Source organism: Mus caroli, unplaced genomic scaffold (genome assembly GCF_978045245.1).
Source record: "Mus caroli unplaced genomic scaffold, Mus_caroli_1 scaffold_4, whole genome shotgun sequence".
Lineage (NCBI taxonomy): Eukaryota > Metazoa > Chordata > Mammalia > Rodentia > Muridae > Mus > Mus caroli.
Genome location: NW_028227259.1, coordinates 15,313,289 through 15,323,589, shown reverse-complemented (window position 1 = coordinate 15,323,589; position 10,301 = coordinate 15,313,289). Strand labels below are relative to the sequence as shown.

The 10,301-nt window shown below is 43.2% G+C and overlaps 2 pseudogenes; both read left to right on the top strand.

The window, feature by feature from the left end:
- The first annotated feature begins 748 nt into the window (after positions 1 to 748).
- On the top strand, positions 749 to 1,431 carry LOC147004929 (large ribosomal subunit protein eL13 pseudogene; annotated as a pseudogene).
- Positions 1,432 to 4,811: 3,380 nt separating this feature from the next.
- Positions 4,812 to 9,226, top strand: LOC147004928 (disks large homolog 5-like; annotated as a pseudogene).
- The last annotated feature ends 1,075 nt before the right edge of the window (positions 9,227 to 10,301 follow it).

The following is a 10,301-nucleotide window of genomic DNA, read 5'->3' as shown; positions in this document are numbered from 1 at the left end:
AAATCAATCTGGTGGTTCCTGAGAAAATTGGAAATGGTTTTACCTTAGACCCAGCTATACCTCTACTGGGCATATATCCAAAAAGCATTCTCACACATAACAAGGACACATGTTTATAGCAGACTTATTTATAATTGACAGAAGCTGACAACAACCCAAATGTCCCTCAACAGAAGAATGGATACAGAAATTGTGGTATATTTTCAAAATGGAGTACTACTCAGTTATTAAAAACAATGACTTCATACAATTTGCAGGCTATTGGAAGGAAACTAAAAAATATTATCCTGAGTATGGTAACCCAGCCACAAAATAACAGACATGTTTGTATTTACTGATGAGTGGATATTAACCTAAAAATTCACAATGCCCATAATACAACCCACAGATCCTATGGTGCTTAGAAGGAAGATTACGGTATGGATGCTCCATCCTGCATTAAGGGGAGAAAAGGATGATCATGGTCAACAACCCCATAACCACCAAGGAAATAGAAGCTGTCATTAGAAGTCTCCCAACCTCCCAGCACTCATGTAGCAGCTAACAAATGTCAACAACTCCAGTGCTGGAGGATCTGATGCCTTCTTCTGTCTTTGCATACATGTAGTACACAGAAAAAAAAAAAAAAAAAAAAAAAAAACCACCTACAGACACAGAATAAGAATAAATAAAAATTCCTAAAAAAAAAAGAGTCGGGACTCCCTACAAGCCCAGGGTGCGTTGGGGTGCCCGGTCCTTTCTGCTCGGCCATTCTCCTGTATAGGAGGCAGCCATGGCGCCCAGCCAGAATGGCATGATCCTGAAGCCCCACTTCCACAAGGATTGGCAGCAGCGAGTGGACACTTGGTTCAACCAGCTGTTGCGCAAGATCTGCAGGCTCAAGGCCCAGCAGGCGAAAGCGCATTGCATTGCCCCTCGCCCCGTGTCCCGCCCATCAGGCCCATCGTGAGGTGCCCTACAGTGAGATACCACACCAAGGTCCGGGCTGGCAGGGGCTTCAGCCTGGAGGAGCTCAGGGTGGCTGGCATCCACAAGAAAATGGCTCGCACCATTGGCATATCTGTGGACCCAAGGAGGCGAAACAAGTCCACGGAGTCACTGCAGGCCAACGTGCAGCACCTGAAGGACTACTGCTCCAAGCTCATCCTGTTCCCCAGGAAGCCTTCTGCTCCGAAGAAGGGAGATAGTTCTGCTGAAGAACTTAACCTGGCCACCCAGCTGACAGGACCCGTGATGCCCATCCGGAATGTGTACAAAAAGGAAAAGGCCAGAGTCATCACAGAAGAAGAGAAGAACTTTAAGGTTTTGCCAGTCTCCGAATGGCCCATGCCAATGCCCGACTCTTTGGCATCCGAGCAAAAAGGGCGAAGGAAGCTGCAGAGCAAGACGTTGAAAAGAAAAAATAATGTGCAGTTGGAGAGTTGCAATAAATTTTCCATAAAAAAAAAAAAGTCTCTCAACCAAAAATATACTCCAGGGAACTAAATAACCTTATTATAAATTGGTGTACAGAGCCAAACAGAGACTCCAATGGACAAATATCAAATGCCTGATAAATACTTATAGAAATGTTAAACATCCTTAGTCATTAGGGAAATACAAAGCAAAACAATCTTGATATTACACCTCATACCAATCAGAATGGCTAAAATCAAAACTGAAGGTGACAGCAGATGTTAGACAGGCTGTGGAGAAAGAGAAACACTCCTCCATTGCTGGTGGGACAATCTGGGGGTTCCTGAGAAAATTGCAAATAGTTTTACCAAAACCCAGCTATACCTCTACTGTGCATATTTCAAAAATATTCCAACACATAACAAGGACACATGTTCCCCTATGTTTATACCAGACTTATTTATGATAGCCAGAAGCTGGAATCAACCCAGATGTCTCTCAACCAAGAATGGATACAGAAAATGAGGTATATTAACAGAATAGAGTACTACTCAGCGATGAAGAACAATGACTTCATACAATTCACAGGCAATTGGAAGGAAACTAGAAACTGTCATCCTGAGTAAGGTAACCCAAAAGAACAGCCATGTATGTACCCACTGATAAGTGGATGTTAACCAAAAAGCTCACACTGCCCATGATACAACCCACAGAGCATATGGTTCTTAGAAGGAAGACCAGTATATGTATGCTTCAGTCCTGCATTAAGGGGAGAACAGATGATCATGGTAGGTGGAGGTATAGTGGGAAACTGCAAGGGAAAGTGTAGGGGGAGGAAATAAGGGGGGCAGCATTAGGTATTTGTAAGTGTTGGGAGAGAGGTACTGATGGTCAGAAAGTCAGACAAAAATATGTAGGGGTTGGGGCTGAGGAACAGAGGATAGCCTCTTGAGGGTCTCAGACATCAGGGAAACATGAGCCTTCCAAGACCCAAAGGAGATGACTTTAGAAGAAATGCTCAGAGAAGGGGAGGATAAAACCTGTAGGGACCACTTCCAGTGGATAGGTGTTCTTCTGCCCACCCCACCCCACACCTACTCCAGCTATTGCCCTCTGTCAAGGGTTGGTTACACCTACCCCTCTCAAAGATTTTAACCAAGAAATGTTCCTGAGCAACGGATGAACAGGGACAAGAAATGGAGAAGAGACTGAAGGCAGGGACATCCAGGGACTGCCCTACCTGGGAATCCATCCTGTCTGCAGTAACAAAACTATAAACTGTTCCTGTGGTCAAGAGGCACTTGGGGACAGGAATCTCTAGTGACAGTTCTTTTGGAGGTCTGGCCAGCAACTGACAGTTGGAACCAACCATTAGACTGAGCTCACGGAACTCCTTCGGGGATCTTGGGGAAAAGCTGGAAGTGCAGAGAGAGATTCCAAATCTATTGGAAGAACAACATCTGCTGGAAGGACCATCCACCCAGTACTACCAGAGACTAGACCACAAACCCAGGAGTGTATAAGGAGGGAGCTATAGCTTCAGATACATTGTCACAGAGGATGGCCTTGTTGAAAGCAATGGGAGGGGAGGTCCTTGGTCCTGGAGAGTTTTGATGCCCTAGTGTAGAGGGTTGTTAAAGCAGTAGGGAAAGAAAGGGTGAGTGGGTTGAGGAGCACCCTCAGCCAGGCAAAGGGGAGGAGGAAAGGGCAGATATGGTTTCAAGGTTTGGTGGAGGGGTAACCAGGAAGAGGTATATCATGTGAGATGTAATCAAATGGAATAATTAATAAATAAATTTAAAACAGACACAAACACACACACACACACACACACACACATATGCCAGGGATTTAATTTTACAAATGCAGACTCAGGAGCCAGCTCAGAGAGTCAGGAAAAGCACCCAGCTGACCTTCCTACTCTGCTGACCTCTTAGAAGGAACACATTCTTTATCCCTCTTCCCACTGTCTTAAATGTCCTTGAACTTAAAGACCTTCCTTTGGTTTAGTTATTTTCATTCCCTTCCCTTTCAACTGGTTAATTCTTCTGCTTCTTGACCTGGAGTTGATTTTCTTTGTCTTGCAATAAAGGTGTGTGCTACACCTGAGAGAGACAAGAAAGTACAGCATTGAGAAAGCTCTTGGGTTAAAAGTCTGTGCTAGTTATGAGCTACACCATAAAAAGGGTATTGTTTGTTTGTTTATGTTTTTGTTTTTGTTTTTTGTTTTTGGGTTTTTTTTTTTTCAAAAAATAGCACAATCTTGGGGTTTACAATGAGATCAAATATCCTGCAACAGAAGTCAGTAATGTTCCCTCCCTTATATTATCATGCTCTCTGACAGTGCTCTGGTTGTTTCTAGGCATGTCTGAGTACATCATCATGGGCATACGAGGATCCCAAATACATCAGAACTAGACTTTTGAACCTGTTGCACATGGCCAACAGGGACCTAAAAAGCACCAAGGAGACAACTGATCCTTATCACAAGGGATAAATCCCTCATTCTTCTGGTAACATAATTTACTGCAAGATGTCACCATTCCTGACCTCAGCTCATTGTCCTATGTGCTGCTGAAAGGAAGGGTTCCTGTCCAGGGTTCACCCAACAAACCACAGAAACACTGAACTCAGGTAAACAATGTTCCACAAAGCTATATATAGGACCAATTCAATTCAGAGTCAGTATGCACTGTTATATCTAAAAGGACCTGATCAGAACTGACCACTTGATATGCACTCCCTGTGGTTTTGTTTTGTTTTTATTTTGTTTTGTTTTTCTTTAAAAGTTACCAAAGATAGATGTCTGGAGCCATGGCTCAGCACCCAAGACCTCAACATATTCAAACTGATGTGATTTCTCAGTAGTTTTTAATGGCTCATTTGCTGATTGAGGAAATTTTAAGGTAGGATGAGACATTTCTGAGAGGGGTTTGGAAAGGAAACACACAGATTGACACATAGGAATTACTTAGGCAATGCCAATAAAGACTGGACAATCCCTGGCTTTGGAAGGAGGATGTGCTCAATGGCTGTGTCCCAGGAGAGTCCCCAGGAAAGGGTATCTGTTTGTGGAACATGTAAAATTAACAAATGTCATGCATAACACAGCAGGATGTGATCTCCATGACCTTGCTCTGAGTCAATTTATTTTTCTATGTCAGTGATTGGCAAGCATATTAAAACAACAATCTGAAATAAGGGCTGGACAGAGAACAAAATGTCTGTAGCTATACTGGCAGGTTACACCTCAGCTTCCTGTCAGTACAGGCAGAACATTAGCAGGGAGTCAAAGGTTGTAGCCTATGAAATCAGCAATCCCTGAAGTTCTTGGCATGTCCTGTGATGTCACCAGTGTTGTAGCAACAAGCTCACTTAGGATTCTCACTCATTGTCGAGCCACTAGGTTGGTCAACATGTTTTCTCGGCTCCGCAATCTTTTTGGAAGAGCCAGTGTGAATGGGAGAGAGGCCAGAGAGAGGAGGACAGATGCTGGCCTTCCATCAGAGAGTAATGAAGGAAGAAGAAGGTGGACTTGGAGAATGTGGAGTAAGTCCTGGGAAGTGGATATTGAGCTCTCTGGAAGGGGTGGCCTGAGATGGCCTTTCTAGTAATGTGGATCAGAAACTGGAGTCTCTGGGTAGCAAAAGAAATTCAATAATTATCAAAGTTCTTGAACATCAAGATTTCAGAACATTTCTTTCTCTATCCTCTAAGCAGGAGTTGACAAGGCCAAAACTCTTATGCTAAGAACTCCAAGTATTTACATTCTCTGAGTATTGTGGGTATTACATGGCGACACAAGGAGACCATCAGAAGTCAGAGAATGTCTAACCTATGACTTTTAGGGAAGGGCATGACTGTATTTCACTCCTAGGGTTCTTTAGCTTAAGTGGCTATTTGGGAGTAGAATGATGGAGAGAATTGTGCTCCAGGCCATGACCTCATATTCTCAGAAAGACTCTGACCTCCTGTCCATGGCAGTTCCCACTTTATCTTTCTTTATCACCAGTTTAGTGGCAGGTATTTCTATACTGTAACCACAGACCTGTCAGAGTAGATACACCCAGACAGAGATGGAATCCTCTTGCTACTTCTTGGGTGTTTGGTGTTTCAGTAGGGGGAATAGATAGTATTTTGACCATGTTCTCACACTGCATGACTTTTGAAGCCCACATCCTAGGCCTAGCATAACTGGGTAGGAGATCTAAGGATCTCCAAGCACTAAAGTACTTGAGAATAGTGATTTTACCATCTGACTTGTGAAACCATGGGAATGATGGCTCTGAAGCCAAATTGCACTCTCTTCAGTTGATAATCATCCTGAGTAAGCCATCTCTCTGGTAATAATAAGCATGTTTGGGGAGACAGAGGAAACACCTGGCTGTTTACATCTCCTTGTCTCTCTAGAGTACTGGTAGAACTGAGACCCAAAGTGGTGGCATCTCAAGCCCAGACCAAACTCCTTCAAGTGTCAGTAGTTTCCAGGCAGGTTGTCTTTCTTGATGATCTACCAACACTATGAATTCTCACTTGAAAGTATTCTTGTGTTCTTCTACCTACAGGGGCTCCCAGAAGGATATCACTCACCGTGCCTGACTTAAGCGAGAAAGAGTTCAAAATGGAAATGGAGAGGCTGACCACAGAGCTGCACCTCATTACCCAGAAGAGAAATGAGCAGAGAGATTGCCTGATCACTTTCACAGAGAGATCCATGAAAAAGAGGTACTCATTGCTTCAAACCCTGTGGTGTCAGTATGGGGTCTTCAATGTCAGCCTCAACTTATCCTTTGAAGGAGGTGGGTCCTATAAAGCTATAACACCAGATCGTCCCTATGCCCAGCCTCATATCCATGAATACTTCATGGTGGAGAGGCAGAACCTGAAGCTTGGTCAGGAGGGAGATGAGAAATAGACTCTTCTTCTGCATCCTCCAGTAGAAAAGAAATACTTGTATTCTGAGTGAAGAATTCAGGGATAGAGGCAGTGGAGAGTGAGTTCCTAGCATGCACTTGGAAAGCACTTGACAGGATGTGGCTTTGTGAGGTCCTAGGTAATATGAGTTTATGGTGAGTGTTTATACTTGCCTGACAGGTGACTGAGTGCTTGGAAGCTCCTCGTATTATCTAGAGGGGCCTGGTCCCACATTCTACTTCTTAGTGCATGTATAGGAGGCCTGGGGCTCATTCCTGTTCCTCTTTGTTGCCTTATGCTTGGAGATAGTAATGTTGTATACATTTCTTTGGCATCTCATTGTGCTCTCTGTTTCTGTCTCTGTCTCTCATTCTCTGACTGTTTCCTTTTCTCCTCTTTGTGTGTGTGTGTGTGTGTGTGTGTGTGTGTGTGTTTGGGTGTGTGTGGGGGTGTTTTCAAATCTGTGAGTCTGTGTGTTCACATGTCCTACATGTGCATGAGTTTTGTACATTTAATTTTTCCTCCAAACTTGGAAACTTATAGGGTCTGTGTTTTGGATTGAGGATTTATCATCATAACAATGTCAAGCTGATGTTAGTGCTGAAGTCTCAGAGCCCCCAGTTTATTCAACACTGTTGTTTGCCTATGTGGTCACAATTGTCCATACCCTTGTATCCCTTGGGCATATTATAAAGCTGTGGAGATAGCATGATCCTGATGTCTCCAGGATTATGTGTCATGTCTGTTTCTCTAATATAAGTTATTCATGATTTACCACCCCAGTTGGGAAAACAGGAAAAATGTAATCACAGGTCTCTGGTGGGCAAAGATCTATGTCCTAGGCTCTTGAGAACAGAGCTGGTTAGACTGAAATATTTAACCCTACTGAGTGAACACAGGGAGCCAGGGAACCCTTCATGTTCATGCTTAGCTTCTGCTGTCCTGCACCAGGATAACAAATTTTCAAAGCTGAAGATCATCCCAGTATATAGAATCGAGAATGTGCTTTCCATGCCTGGGGTAGTCCAGCACTCAGCCTGAGAAATGTGTTCCTAAATGCTCATGTTCATGGAGTTCTGATCCTATGACCAGGCCCTTGGAGAAGATAAATCCATTTTATGAACAACTCTCATTAAAGAAGAGGCAGATCATGTCCTCTGTGAACAACGTAGAGTTGGAGAAAATTCAGGCCCAAGAGAACATCCAGGAGCTCAGGAAGGAGATAAACTTCTATTCGTAAGTACCAGTTAGCAAGCCAATCAACAGTGGAATGGCAATTTCTGCCTTCCTTGGATTCTGGACTGGAGAGTCTGCAATTCTGGTTCTACCCCTTCTGCTTTTAGCCATCAGTGTGTCATGGGATAATAGACTCAGTTTTCATAAATCTGTAAGGGACAGTTACCCCTCCCAGCATTGTCCAGGCATCCTTAGAAGCCTCTCAATAGAAGAGTGATTGTGCATGGTTATTATGCAGTAATGAGAGCCTGGTTCTCAGGCAGTGTTTTAGAGAGCTTAGTGTGACATAACACAAGGATAGAATGCCCTCCCATTGGGTCTGCTGATCTACTCTGATGGTATTTGTACCCTACTAATTGATATTGCCCTAGTGCATTGGGCAGTCTTGGATAGATGGAGACCCCTCTTTCTTTTGGAGAGACATGGACCCTTATTAGTGTTAGGGCTGTGGCAATAAATTCTTCTTCCCTGAAACGGCTGTTTACTGTTTGTGCAGCTGTCATGGATTTATTGAGCGAGATTGTATAAGGTCTTCATGGGAACCAGGGTCCTGGTGGGGATAATGGGCCTATACATAAGAATGAGAGGAGGAGGCTGCAGGATCTTACTATGCAGAGGTTGTTTCCAGAAACCTACATAGCCGGCTCATGATGGAGAAGAATCGTATTAAGACGTCCATGACACTGAAGCAGGAGAGCGAGGATGTACAGATTGATTGGGCTCTCATTGAGAAATATTTGGTTGACTTGAACCTGAATTGTAAAGACGAACAGGAACAGACCAGCAACCATGAGACCCAACAAGTTCAGGTAGGGACAAGCAGCTCAGTCAAAGCAATAATGTCTGACACCATTTGCCCCATTAGATTCATCTTTGCTTTCCCCTACTTCCTTTCTATTCCACACTCCCACAGCTACCCACCTCATGGAATGTAGTTGTTCATTGTTCTTTTTATACACACATATTCTGGGAAGATAGCCTCTTGTCAGAAACTAAATCATTGGCAAGTGTATCTTGCTGCTCTGCTTTAATCTGAAGTCTAGAAAGGGTGACAGATGAATAACATGCCACATTTCTGCATGTGTTCATGATAAGTGGGATGGTATGCAGAGCTATGAGCAGCATCTAGGTCCTGGGACAGAGGTCATGCAAGGGTCATGTGACTTGAGGTGAGAAGAGCCTTCCAGGGTTAAAATCGAATGGAAATATCAAATGAATGCTTCTCATGGTCATTAATCTAGGGGGCAGGTGGGCTTCTCCTTTCTTCTTGCAATCCAATGAGGTCTCTTCCTATTGCCCAATTCTTAGTTTGCAAGCACAGAAGTCTGAGTGACAGCTTGCCAGTTCATGTGTTTGTGAGTGTTGTTTGACATTTTGCCCTGCATGAATATAACAGCAATGGTTTCAGATAATAGATCAGTATTAACTGTCCTGTTGAGGTGGTAGGAGTCTGTAGTCTGACAGCTGATATTTAGGTCTCCATCAAGTCTGTGTCTTAAGACCTGCCTTCCTCTCCTAGGACTCAGAGACTCCAGCAAGATCTGAAATGTTCACAGCCCAGGAAGAGAGCCTCCTGCAGAATGAGTTTCCACCTCAGGAGCCCCCTGATGGACTCCATCCTGAACATCCATAATCCACCTTGGATGAATCTTATTACACTCAGTACATTTCCTCTGTGTGAATAGGAGGAAGCCAGTGAGCCAGCTAATTCAGGGTGTTATTCCCTTTCCTGTTCTGGCAACACCTCTTGAGAGACCAGTGAGGTGACTGCCCTGCCAACAGCAGTCCAACAGGAGATACAGGCTGTAGGACTGTACTACTTAATATGCAGTGAACAGGTGCTGATGTACAATAATTTTCAGTTAACGTGTTTTGCTCTTTATTGTTTTATTCTTAATTTAGGTTTTGCTGAATTTATATGTTTTTATTTAGTTTTCATGGTTGGATTTTTCTTTTATCTCTTTTTAGTAATTGTACTTTTAAAGCTTGTTTATTAAACATTGTATTTCTTATAAATAAAAATTGAATTACAACTCTTGACTCTTGAGACCATCTTCCTTATTCAGGTTTCCTCTCCCCTCCTGTAAACCTAGAACCCGCAGCCAGAAATGGATCTCTGTAAGTGTTAGGCAGCCTGGGCTACAGAGTGAAGTCAATGTCACCAAGGGGTATACAAGAAGATGGTCTCTTGTGGATATATGTGGCTTACTCCTTGGAAACACACTTTATGGTGCAATCAGTTCCACACTGTATTCATGCTGCTATATATTCTCCTACACCTAAAATATAGTACTCTTTCACACACATGCTTGACTGACACTGTGGACCTGATATTGATTAATATACAGTCATTACTCCTATGCTGCTGAGGAAATAAAAACATTCCCAAGGGAATAGAAATTAAATCAGGAAGGCCAGAGCCATGTGCCTCAGTTTTGCTTGCACTACAGCATCAGTGACAACCACACAATAGAGATAATGGCTTTCTAAGTCAGGGTTTGAAATATCATTTGGTAGATCATGTTGTTCTTGAAAATACATTTGCTGTGGTTTTTTTGTTTGTTTGGGTTTTTTTTTGTTTGTTTGTTTTTGTGCTGTTTAGAGATATAGTTATTTACGTGAATGGTTTTATATCCTACTGTATGTCTACAGCCCTTCCTGAGTGTAGTAAACTCAGAGGCCAGAAGAAGGAATGATAGACCCTGTTTAGCGACTGTTAGGCCACATGTGGGTGTGTTGAGAGAGCAGTAGATTCC